The sequence below is a fragment of the Pteropus medius genome, unplaced genomic scaffold, assembly GCF_902729225.1.
Source record: "Pteropus medius unplaced genomic scaffold, Ma_sr-lr_union100, whole genome shotgun sequence".
In the NCBI taxonomy this organism is placed as follows: domain Eukaryota; kingdom Metazoa; phylum Chordata; class Mammalia; order Chiroptera; family Pteropodidae; genus Pteropus; species Pteropus medius.
In genome coordinates, this window is record NW_024342473.1 from 13,179,918 (window position 1) to 13,191,294 (window position 11,377).

Below are 11,377 nucleotides of genomic sequence, written 5' to 3' on the forward strand. Positions count from 1 at the left end.
GCTCAAACTCTTTGGTAATCAGAAGAATAAAAATTAAAACAAAAATGAAATACCACTTGACATTTCTTAGACCGCCATAGTTTGAAAGGTGGATAATGCTGTGTGTTAGTGGGACTCTGGACCATAGCCTCATGCACTGACAGGGGGAGTGTAGAGTGGGCTAGCCATCTAGAGAGCAAATTAGTATTAGTAAGTATACACACCCCAGGAACAGCTCTGCTCCTGAGTGTGTATATCTATAACCCAAAGAAATTATCCTCAGTGATCATAAGGGGGCATGCCATATCATTTATGAAAATGCAAAATATATGCACACTAAACAACAAATTTTACATAAACACATTTTTTTAAAAAGACACACATTTAATACATTAGGATAATTCTCTCTGGGGGAGGAGGAAAAAGGGACCAGGAATGGAGATAAAAGTAACTGAAGAAATAAAATAGGAGATGAGTTTTGAACAGACCAATCATGAAAACATGTCATGGGCTAACAACAACAAACAACAACAACAACAACAACAAAGGCAAAAAGAAAACAGGACAGGCACCAGGCGATCTCAAGTCCCCCTGCTTTGACACTGCTTCTGAAATAGCTTTTGGAGGCTCCGCTGGGAACATTCAAAAACAACTGGATGACAAACAGCCAAAAAGGAAAACAGTAGTAAAAAAAGACTAGATTGACATCAGAGGTTTCTTCAGCTCTAAATGCTCTGAGAAAACTGAAGAAACATCTATAGATTTTGAGGGGCAATATTTTGACACAAATAAAATACTGAGCTAAGTTTTTCATATATAAATGATCATTCATGTATCAGGGTGGAGATGGAAGTCGGGGAAGAAAGAAAGACCTTATTTGGACTTCCAAGGACTCAGAGGCATACTAACCACTTACTCATTTGAGGGATATGTGTATAGAGACTGAATAATGGAAACAAACTTACGGGGATGGCTATGTAAATATGTGATCATATTTACAGCTCCAATAGTCTGTCCAGAGCCCTTACTAAGAAGAGTTGTGACTTTCTGTCCAATGTCAGACGCAGGAGTGCCTGGATTAATTAGTAACATTGGCCATAGGCTCCTTTTGCATAAGCAGACCCTCCACACACACAGAGAAAAGAGTATGAGGGTCTAGAAACCAAGCACCGACTCCCTGTGGGGAGGTGGGATGGGGCCTGGACACAAGGGAACACCGAGCACTTCTGTATTGTGGACATGTCTCATGAGTACACACTACCTTCATGAAAACAATACATGTCATTACATTTTTTAATGTATGTATTTTTATATGTATATTTTAAATATATATATTTTGTATATATATGTATTTTTAAATGTGTGTATATATTGTATTTACACCTTTGAGACAATAATTCCAATTTTGGATGTTTAATTAAAGAAACTGATCACGATGTCAATTCTTCCCAACTTGATCTATAGATTCTGTGCAATCGCAATCAAAATGCCAGCAAGTTATTTTATGGATATCAACAAAGTGATTGTAAAGTTTATGTGGAGCGGTAAAAGACCCAGAATAGTCAATACGATAGTGAAGGAGAACAAAGTCAGAGGACTGATGCTATCCAACATCAAGACTTACTGCAAACTGCAGCAATCAAGACAGTGTGGAATTGGAACTAATCAGAAAAATGTACAAACTTGCAAGCGGGATGATTTCCACAGTGGACTGCGCATTTTAAACGTAGATAATATAGTTATGATAAACATATACCAACAAACGAAAAAATGAAATGACTGGATGGATACATATGCAGAACTGAGAGTCAGCCCTCCCTGACTGTGTTAGATGCCACAAAAACAGACACATTTCCCTCAGAACACTTATCCAGTTTCCTTCTAGAGTAAGCATCATATTAATATCCTTGCTTTAAAAAAAATTGATTAAATTTTATGATTTATTTGGATTTCATTAATGCCTTTTTCCTATCCCAGGATCCCATCCAGAGTATATTGCATTTAGTTGTCCTGTTTCCTTAGGCCCCTCTCAGAGATTCCTGCATTATAAACAGGGCTTAACCATCTGCCATTGGACTGAGAATCCTACCAAAGACCCTGGGCCACCCATCCCCATGGAGGTTGAAGACACTCACCCTGGATCCTAGGTTCCTGGGGCCGACCTTGATCTGCTGTTGGGAGCAGCACTGATTTCTGTATCTTCTTCCTCCTAGTCTCACAGGAGCACCGGACGGTCTTTCACCTAAGATTACCGCAGGGCCGTCACCTGGGAGGCAGTGCCGCAGAGCCTGTGGCAGCCCAGTCCGTCTGGTGTCTCTGCTCTTAGCACACACCCAGCCTTGGAGTCTTCTCTGCTACTCCGGGGTGACTGACCTCTTGAATAAGTGGCCTCAGATGGCGAATAGGCTCCACCCGACTTTCACAACTTAAAAGAATCAAGAGCCCAATGTTTTCCTTTTTATACGTTGACCTCAAGTAAAGAGAAAACATCCAGATACTCTTGCTGGCCCAGGAGAATGGTCCTGGGAGGACCCTCAGTCTGGGGTTCCACTATTGTAGGGGGATACGTGATGTGTTCACTTTAGACCTCTGCCTCCAGGTATTATAAATATTTAACCGTGGAGCAGGGAGCCAAGCCTGGGCTTTTACAGCCTGTGATTTCTCACAGTGAAGGTCATGGCCTAATATGAATTCCTCACAAGAAACTATAAAATGAGACCTTGGAGGGCTAGGGGTGGGGGAGGACAAGACAGCGGAGGCTGCTCTGTGGCCCAGGAAGGAGGAAGTAGGCCAGGTCAAATTGCACTGAGTGGGAAGGGCTCAGTAGGGAAGCAGGATTGAGGTGCTCCTCCTATCTATTAGGCCAGACCCTTTCAATTGTGATCAAAACTAGGCTCTGGGCTTTTCCACCCACTGGCTCCTTGTATGTCTAAGAACCACTGGAGTTGGTTCAGCAAGGAGTATGGTTTCCATTTCACAAATGAGGTAACAGAGGTTGAGTGAGGTCAAGGGACAGGTGCAAGCTCTTCTAGGAGTTAAGAACTGGTCAACAGTATGGACTACAGCATGGTGCAGAGGAAAGGAGACCCAGTAGGGAACCTAAGGACTTGCATGGAACTTCAGCAACTCATTATTTTGTAACTCACTCACTCATCATTCATTCATTCAATATTACTTGAGCACCTACTACACAGATACATGGTAAACAAAATAGGCAAAGGCCCTGTTCTCCTGGAGCTCACACTCTAGGGAGGACAGACAGGCAACAAAAAAGTAAACAAAAACATAAATAAGATCATTTCAGCTAGTGATAATTTCTGTGAATAACAACAAAACAACATAGAAAGAGATGGAGTAGGGGAGCTATGATTACTATATTCCTGTATTAAAAACTTTAGTATAAGGAGTTAACCATGGAAAGATCTGGTATAGCAGATGCAAAGGCACTGAAGAAATAATGAGCTTAATGAGTTTCAGAAACAAAAAGAAGATATCATAGCTAAAGCAGGGTGGTGAGGGGATGTGGCGTAGAATACAGTTAGAGGGAGAAGCGGATCTTGCAGGGCCTTGTAAAACAGTGTAAGGAGTTTGGATGTATTGAGAAGTCACTGCAGAGTTTTAGGCAAGGAAGTGACATGGTCTGATAGACATTCATCTAAGATCACTTGCCTGCTGGGTGGAGATGACTGGGGAGGCCTGTTGGGAGGCTGTTGCATTCATCCAGGCAAGAGATAGTAGTGATTTGAACCAAGATGTGGCCATGGAGATGGTGAGAAGTAGTCTAATTTAGGGTGCATTTTGAAGAGAAAGGCAGCTTTCTCTCCAAAAGAGGAACTTAACACTAATTCTCTTAAGCACAAAAGGAATTCAAAAGGTATTTATTGGCTCATATAACTGGGAAGAACAGGGTAGAGCTGACCTTAGGGAGAGCTGGAACCAGAAGCCCGAAGATCCTTAGCTCTTTCTCTCTCTAGCTCTCTCCCTGCTTTCCTCTGGGTGTCAGGCTCATTCCCATAGGCTGGCCATCTCCAGGTAGCTGGACCAGGCTGCAGGAAGTCCAAGCTCACATCTTTATAGTTAGAAGGAAGTGGATTCCTTTTATCATCTTCAGTTTGGCAGTTCTTGGGAAAGGACTTTAATTGTCCTGGCCTGGATCATGTATTCATGTTTTAGATCAGTTGTTATGGTCAAGGGTGAGGTACCATGGATTGGGCCAGCACAAATCTCATGCCCATCAGGCAGCCAGGTGAGAAAGGCTGTGAGCTAGATAACCACTCCAATGAGAGTCTCTGAAGTAACCCCTTGAACAGAATCCTCAGTCTGCCTTGGAAGAGAGTCATAGGGCTCTTACAGGGGATTGTATCCCTTTTAAGAGGAGCCTGTCCCATCCCGGGATTTTCACTCTTCTGCCTGTTTCTTCTTTCTTCCTCTTCTTACCCTGGTTCTCTCTGCTATTGCTTATCCAATAACTATTATTCTGTGCCTGCTCTGTGCCAGGTGTTACTCTAATGATGAAAGATCACAGGCATCATCTTTGACCTCATGAAGATCTCAGTCTGGTAGTCACACCAGGGATCACGTAACTATGACTGTCATGTGACAAGTGCTACAAAGGAAATGTACATGCAGTGATGAGAGCACATCACCAAGCCCTCTCTTCCTCATAGCTTCAGATATCACTTCTGGACAAACCAAATCTATCTTAGAATCTTCTTTTTTAATGTCTCCAGTCCCTTGTCTCCCTGCCTGGGAGATGGTAGGCAATTACCAGTGGAGTGGAAAAGACTTTTGGCTTTTCCCTGCTATTCTAATCTCTGCCATTTCATAATTCTTCTAGTTTCAGCTTAAAAGTCATCTTGTCAGAGAAGCCCTCCATATCTGTTAAGAATTGTATTTGGCTCTGGGTAACAAAGGCCCAACATGAATGGTTTAAAAATGTAAGGGTTTATTTTTTCATACATAAATTTAAGAAGTAGCCAGTTACTGATGTCAAAAAGCTCAAGGACATCAAGGCTGAGATTTCTGAATTTCCCTCATGGTCCCAATATGGATGATGTAGCCCCTGACATTTTGTACAAGTTCCAAGCAGAAGAAAAAGGAAAAAGGACAAAAGTATGTGGCCATAGGGTATCAAGGACAAATAACCTCCCAGAGAGTAAATCCAGACACCAGGGATTACTATGGACAAGAACTGAGCCCCAAAGGCTTCAGAGTGGTAGAGACTAATCTGTATTTCCAGTTCAGCCTGTCCTGCTCCTTGGGGTGAGCCATCCATCGCAGCTGATGCCAGGAGGGACAGACGCACCCTTGGCTAGCTGATTTTCTTGCTTTCAGTTTTCACAAGCATCACTTACACTCAGAAGCCAATTTAATGATTCAGTTTGAACAATAATTATGTCAAGTCCCCAGTGACATACTTTCTTCTCAGTAAAGAAAACTTCGTGGAAAATAAAATAAAATCTAAAAGTGGTGAAGTAAGGAAAGATAACACACAGGATCAGAGATGTATGTACAAGGATGTTCACTAAAACTTTAAGATGAGAAAAACAAACAAACAAACAAACCCCAAAACACTAAATGTCCAAGAACCAGGGAGGGATTAGGTTATGGTACCAATGGAACTGAATATTTCTTCTAGAGGCCAATTTTTATATTAAACCCAAAGGAGGGAAACATAACAGTAGAATTAGTGAGGGCATATTTGAAAAAAGGTAGGGCAATTAATTCCAAAATTATTGGAGCTTAAGTACTGACTCGATGCCTTCATCTGCAATAGGGTGGTTGAGAAGAAGGCTGGGTATCCAAAGGGAAGCCATCTTTATACTAAAGTAAAATGATGTCAACGATGAAATGCTTTTTCAACAGACAGATTTTGCTGGAGACATTTCAGGAACATTTGCATATTGGAAGTTTGGGCAGAAACTGGTGTGAAACAATGAAACAAAGTATTAATTTCTCCATTCAGTTTATAACATATGAGTTTTCTATGCCATTAGCCGTTCTTTAGAATCCTTAATTCTTTCTATGTCTTTGACCCCTTGCTCCTGGTTATAGTATAACCAAATATCTTCTTCGGTCCCTGAATAAATCAAAGTCCAAGAGCATAATAAAATCAAAGTCTATTAGCCTTTTGTTTTAATCATATGAGGTACTGGAAGCTTAATTATTCCCACACACAGCACTCTGAATAGCCTCTTCTTGAAGAGTAATTGCTCAATATGTGTTTGGGGAATGTCAAACAATTTGGTAAGTCAGCACTGTATGTTAATTTTTCTGAATTTTGTTGCTCCCACCCTTCACAAGGAAGTAAGCTTCTTTGAGGGAAAGTAGGTGGCATACGGTTGGTCCCAGTGTTAAAACACTTCAGACAATTTAGGACTATTTTGTTAGTCAAAGTTTTATTACGATCTCACTGTGAGGGGAAAGACCTCTAGCAGTCCCAGTTTAGAAATTCACTTTTTGTGAATGGTTAAATAATCACTATTAGACTACATTTAAAAAAGTATGCTTTATATAAGTCACTAAAACTGTTGTCAGCTGGGTGGGTGGCTAATTAGCTTTTCAGACAAGTCTTAATCCTCTTAAAGTTTGTCAGAAAAATTTCTAAGCATTTTTACCAGGAATCAGTTCTTTCCAGAAGAAAGTTGTGGATTAAATCATTCAAAAAGAAAAAAGTTCTGTACTGGATCAGATTTGGGACAATTTATTTTAAAGCCTCTCCTTTTGGCTCAGATAATTTTTAAAGATCTGTCTTGGTCAAAAAAAAAAAAGACTTTCCATTAATTAAATTTCTTGCTTAATTGATCACTTTTTCCATTTTTAAACAAATTGAGGCAAGTAGGCATACAAAATCACCATTGCCAGAAGTGTTTGTATCCACATTGATATTATTCCTTTGTTAAACAGAAACCTTAAGAAAGAAAGGTTTATTGGGCCATAAACTAACTAGAAAAAAGGACCAGATCCTGGGACATACAATCTAAACCCCTAGCAGCAGGGCTGGATGAAGACAAACATGTTTGCCTTCCTGGAGCTGATGGGGCTCTTTATATAATGGGTTTTGGGAAGAAAGATGTAAGTCACTTGAAAGAGTTTACACTGGCTATAGATATGGGGGAAAGGTAAAAGGTGAAGTGGGAGCAGTTATATAATAGTAATGGCAAGGAGAATATTCTGAGATGTCCTACATTAAATTACAGCAGGCCAGAGGGTGGGAGGGAGAGAAAGACAAGAGTGGTTATCAGATAACAACTGCTGGCAAAATCAGCAAAAGACTTTGCATTCCTGAATGTTGAAACTTTGAACTAACTTCCACGTGGCTATTTCTGCAATTATTTAATGAGACTAGCCAGGAGTCACTGACCCCCAGGAGCCTCCACTTCTCCTTACACGTGAACTTTCCAGACTGTTACCCAGAAGAAGAAACACTTCTTTCTTGGGAACTCGGCACCCTCCCCTACCCCCTTTATCTATGGCAAATGTAAATTCTTTCAAAACGACTTACATCTTCCTTGATTAGTAAAAGAGCCCATCAACTCCAGGACAGCTGACGGGTTGTCTTCATCTAGCCCTGCTGCTGGTGGTTTAGACTTCATGCCTTGAGACCTGGTCCTTTTCTGGCTAGCATTTGGCTCAATAAATCCTTTTGATGCAGGACAGGGCAAATTTCCCCGAGTGAGGAGGGAGACTAAGCCCTGCACCAAGAAAAGAGGGTCCTTTGGTGAAGGGTAAAAAAAGAATTCAACACACATGCCAAAGTGAGAGTCAAAAGGAAAGTTTGTTAAAAAAGGGATAACGCTCCACAGACATAGTATAGTCTCCTCTCGGAGGCAGAGAGTGAGAGGGGCCATGAGAGGGACTCAGAGGGACAGAGACTGTAGAGAGAGATGAGGGCAGTGAGAGAGACAGAGTAAAGGCACTGAGAGGAACCCTAAGTGTTCAGGGAATTCAGTTTATATGTCATTCTTTAGTTCCTATTTTCTTAGATATGGACATACAGCAAGGAAGGGGAAAAGTATATAGTGTGAAAAGGTAGAAATATGTAGAGTGAAAGGCCACCTGGCAGTTCCTAGCCTTGAATCCTTAGGTTCCCCATGGTTTTAGCCATAGGAAATGACTCTTGGTCCCTATTTTCCCTGAACAGGTGTGGAGAATGGGTTGTTAGTAATCCAGCAGAAATCTTCCTTTGTGCTGAAGGTGTCCTCCTGGCCTGGCTGCAGGGCTGATCAGCATATTGTAGTCTCTGAATGTAGCTTGATTTAACATTTTTAATTCTCTTGCTTCCTCTCTACATGACTTTCTTTTTAAAAAGCTTTCAGCTATTAAAGTTTTTGTTTAATGAGTGCATGGTCCATAAAGAAGAAATATTTCCTGCTTCTGGATTGGTCGTGGACAACAGTCTGGCAAGTTCATGCACAAGCAGGATACAGTGGCTTCTGGTGGTTAGCTATTTTTTCTTTCAGATAACTGCATGGAAGTTGTTTCAAAGTTTTAATGCACATTCAGGAATGTCTTTTGTTGGTTGCAGCCACAGCTCTGTTAACTGATTAACCTCTTATCTATTCCTCCCACCTCAGGCCTACTGCAATTTAACTTAGGACATCTCAGAATTTTTCTCTTATCACCTTTAAACCAGCTTCCTATATTTGGGAAGAATTTCTAGATGAATATTGTATGTTGATTTAGTCTGGTGGTAACTATTTCATGCAGTTTATGAGCCTGAATTATGCAAATGCCATTCTATGTGTCATTTCTTTTTTCCTCCTTTTATTTTCCAGGAGTTCTTGAGACCTTTATTCTAAATTTAAAAATTTGCTTACCAATCTCTGAGACTCGTCAAATTATAAACTCTGCTAGATGTGAGAGGCTTTACTATCTTGTCAATTTTCTTGTGAAGATAAGCAAAGGTACTTTATAAAAAGAAATACTTCTTCCCTTTGTTAATATTGTACAGCTCTCTTGCCTGGGGGAAGTGGTTGGGGAAAAAGCCAAAGATTTTAAGATTTGATCTCTTTAAGTCTATTTTTATAGTTCCCTTGGTTTACTAGGTTGACTGTCAGCAACAAAGGGAAACTTCCTTGTCCCTAGGCTGTTTCTCCTTCCTGGAGTCCCACATCTGGCTTCCCCTTCCTGGGACTCTGACATCCCTCAGATATCATGTGTGACCTCTCCAAACTCTCACCTCAGGACACCCAGTCCACTTGGCCCACTGCCTCTTTAGCTCTCCCCAGGGAGGGAAAGACATCCCAGTCTTTTGGTGGGGAGAGTCTGTGGTATAGTACAGCCTCCTTAGTATTTGTCTATCATCTGTTAAGACTTGTGTGAGGCTGGCGGGCTTGTCCAGCCTCTGGTCTCTGTGTGTCTGAGACCACAAAGGACAGTAACAACACAGACGGCCTATTCCAAGTCCTAAATGCTGCAGCTTTACGAACTGTCCATCACGGTCAGTGACTGGAAATATTTGTTGAGCAGCGCCCTCTCATGGAATTCTGCTTCAATCACAGGCAGGAGATGGCAGTAGTACTTGTAAATGGAATTTCTAACTAAAGGCTGCATCTTTAAAGGATTTGCTGGGCTGCACCTCTTGGTTCAGTTTCTGTCCTTGGAACTGGCCCGATGAATGTATATAGCAGACCTTCCCCTGGTCACATGTGGCTCTACTTCTCAAGCCACATTCAGGAGTTCTTGCGGACTCAGGCTTGAGCCACCTTACCCACCAGAGCTCTGACCATTTTCCTTCTTGTTCTCCTGCTCCATCTTTCCTAGGGCTCTGGCTGCTCCTCCTATTTGACTCTCAAAGCCAAAGGGCTGTTCACACACACACCTACACACACAAAACATACTTAATCTGTGGCAGGTCTCACCATTCCTTAGAAATCATACACACATAGTTAGGGCCAAGATGGAACAATGGGAAACAGGGAGACATGTTTCCTGCTTCCTCCCACTCCGCATCAGCTCTCTCACCTCGCAGTCATGGAGGCCAACCCCATGTTCTAGATTTCTACCAAACATCTCTACCTGCTTGTCTTACCACTTCCATTTCAAAGTATACAAAGCTGAAACCGTCATGGTTACCACCAAGCAACTCTTCCTTTCTGTCAATGACATTGCTCTTGTCTTGTCACCCAGACTCAGAACCTGGAAATTTTATTGATTCAATGTGCACACATACTCCATTCATCAGGGGAGAGAAATTTCTGGAAACAGGAGCACCAGCAGAGTTATCTTGGATGTGCTTTCTGAATCTCTAAATTTATTACCTAAAACTCCTTGCCATCAGGAGCAGGCGTCCTCATCTTCTCTGTGTGCTTTCTAGTAACTCCAGCAGCGGATTTGTCTGGGCTTGGAAATGAACACCTCACTCACTCCCCCCTCACTCCACCCCCAATACCCTTCACCTCGTCCCTACTCTCCATACATCCCTAAAATACAACCGAGAGTTTCAGAAAGATTTCCATTTTAGCATCCTGGGAAAACTCCAGTTGTTACAGTAATATAATTTTCAGTTCTTTTTAGAAAGAAGCTTGCCGCAAATCAAAAGACCATCCACTAGAAAATTAGATATCAACGGCCGGTAGCAGCTCTGTGAGGAAAGAAAACATTGGCGTCGGCCCCTCACAATAGAGCCGTAGGCGTGTGGTAGGCAGGTGGTAGGCAGAAGGCACTGTGAGCGGTTCAAGGCAGCTCTAGGGAATAGGGCTACCTGCGAAGAATTTGGGCTGCTGAAAATTAAATGTAGTATAATTCAGGCTTTCTAATTCAAAGAGAGAAATGACATAAACAGAAATAAAGAGTCACACTTTAGACAACAGCCAGATTCTAAGGTAAAAACCTAAAGGACTATTTGGGTTGTATTTATAGATCATGATTATGGAAAAATACTGTTTTTAAAAATATTAGAATCATATTCCACTTACTCTCATAGAGGATATTGAAAGAGAATTTAGTTGAAGGATACAAGGTTTGGGGTCCCATCTCACTTTCCTTCTCATATATGATCAGATCAGCAGAATCACTGGAAATACAGTCTCTCTTTGCATCTCTCTTTCTACTCAACACACAGGTGAACTTATCATTGACTAGACATACATGAGATGACTTCCTTCAATAACTCCCAACTGTGAGAAGCAGAAGTCCCCACAAGGCATTAAAGGGCACATGGATAAAGACAAAAAATCCAACTCAAGGTTTCAGGGAGGATGTCTGAACTTGGTATTGAAGAATGGATAGTATTTACAGAAGAAGAGAGGTGGAGAGGTAGCCTAGGAAGAAGAGCATGAGCAAAGGCTTAAAAGCAGGGATGTGGAGAGCTCATAATTTAAGGGAAAGGACTGGTCAAATGTCACTGGGTCTAGGACTGTGTGATGGAGAAAGGCGGTAAGAGCGAGATTAGAAA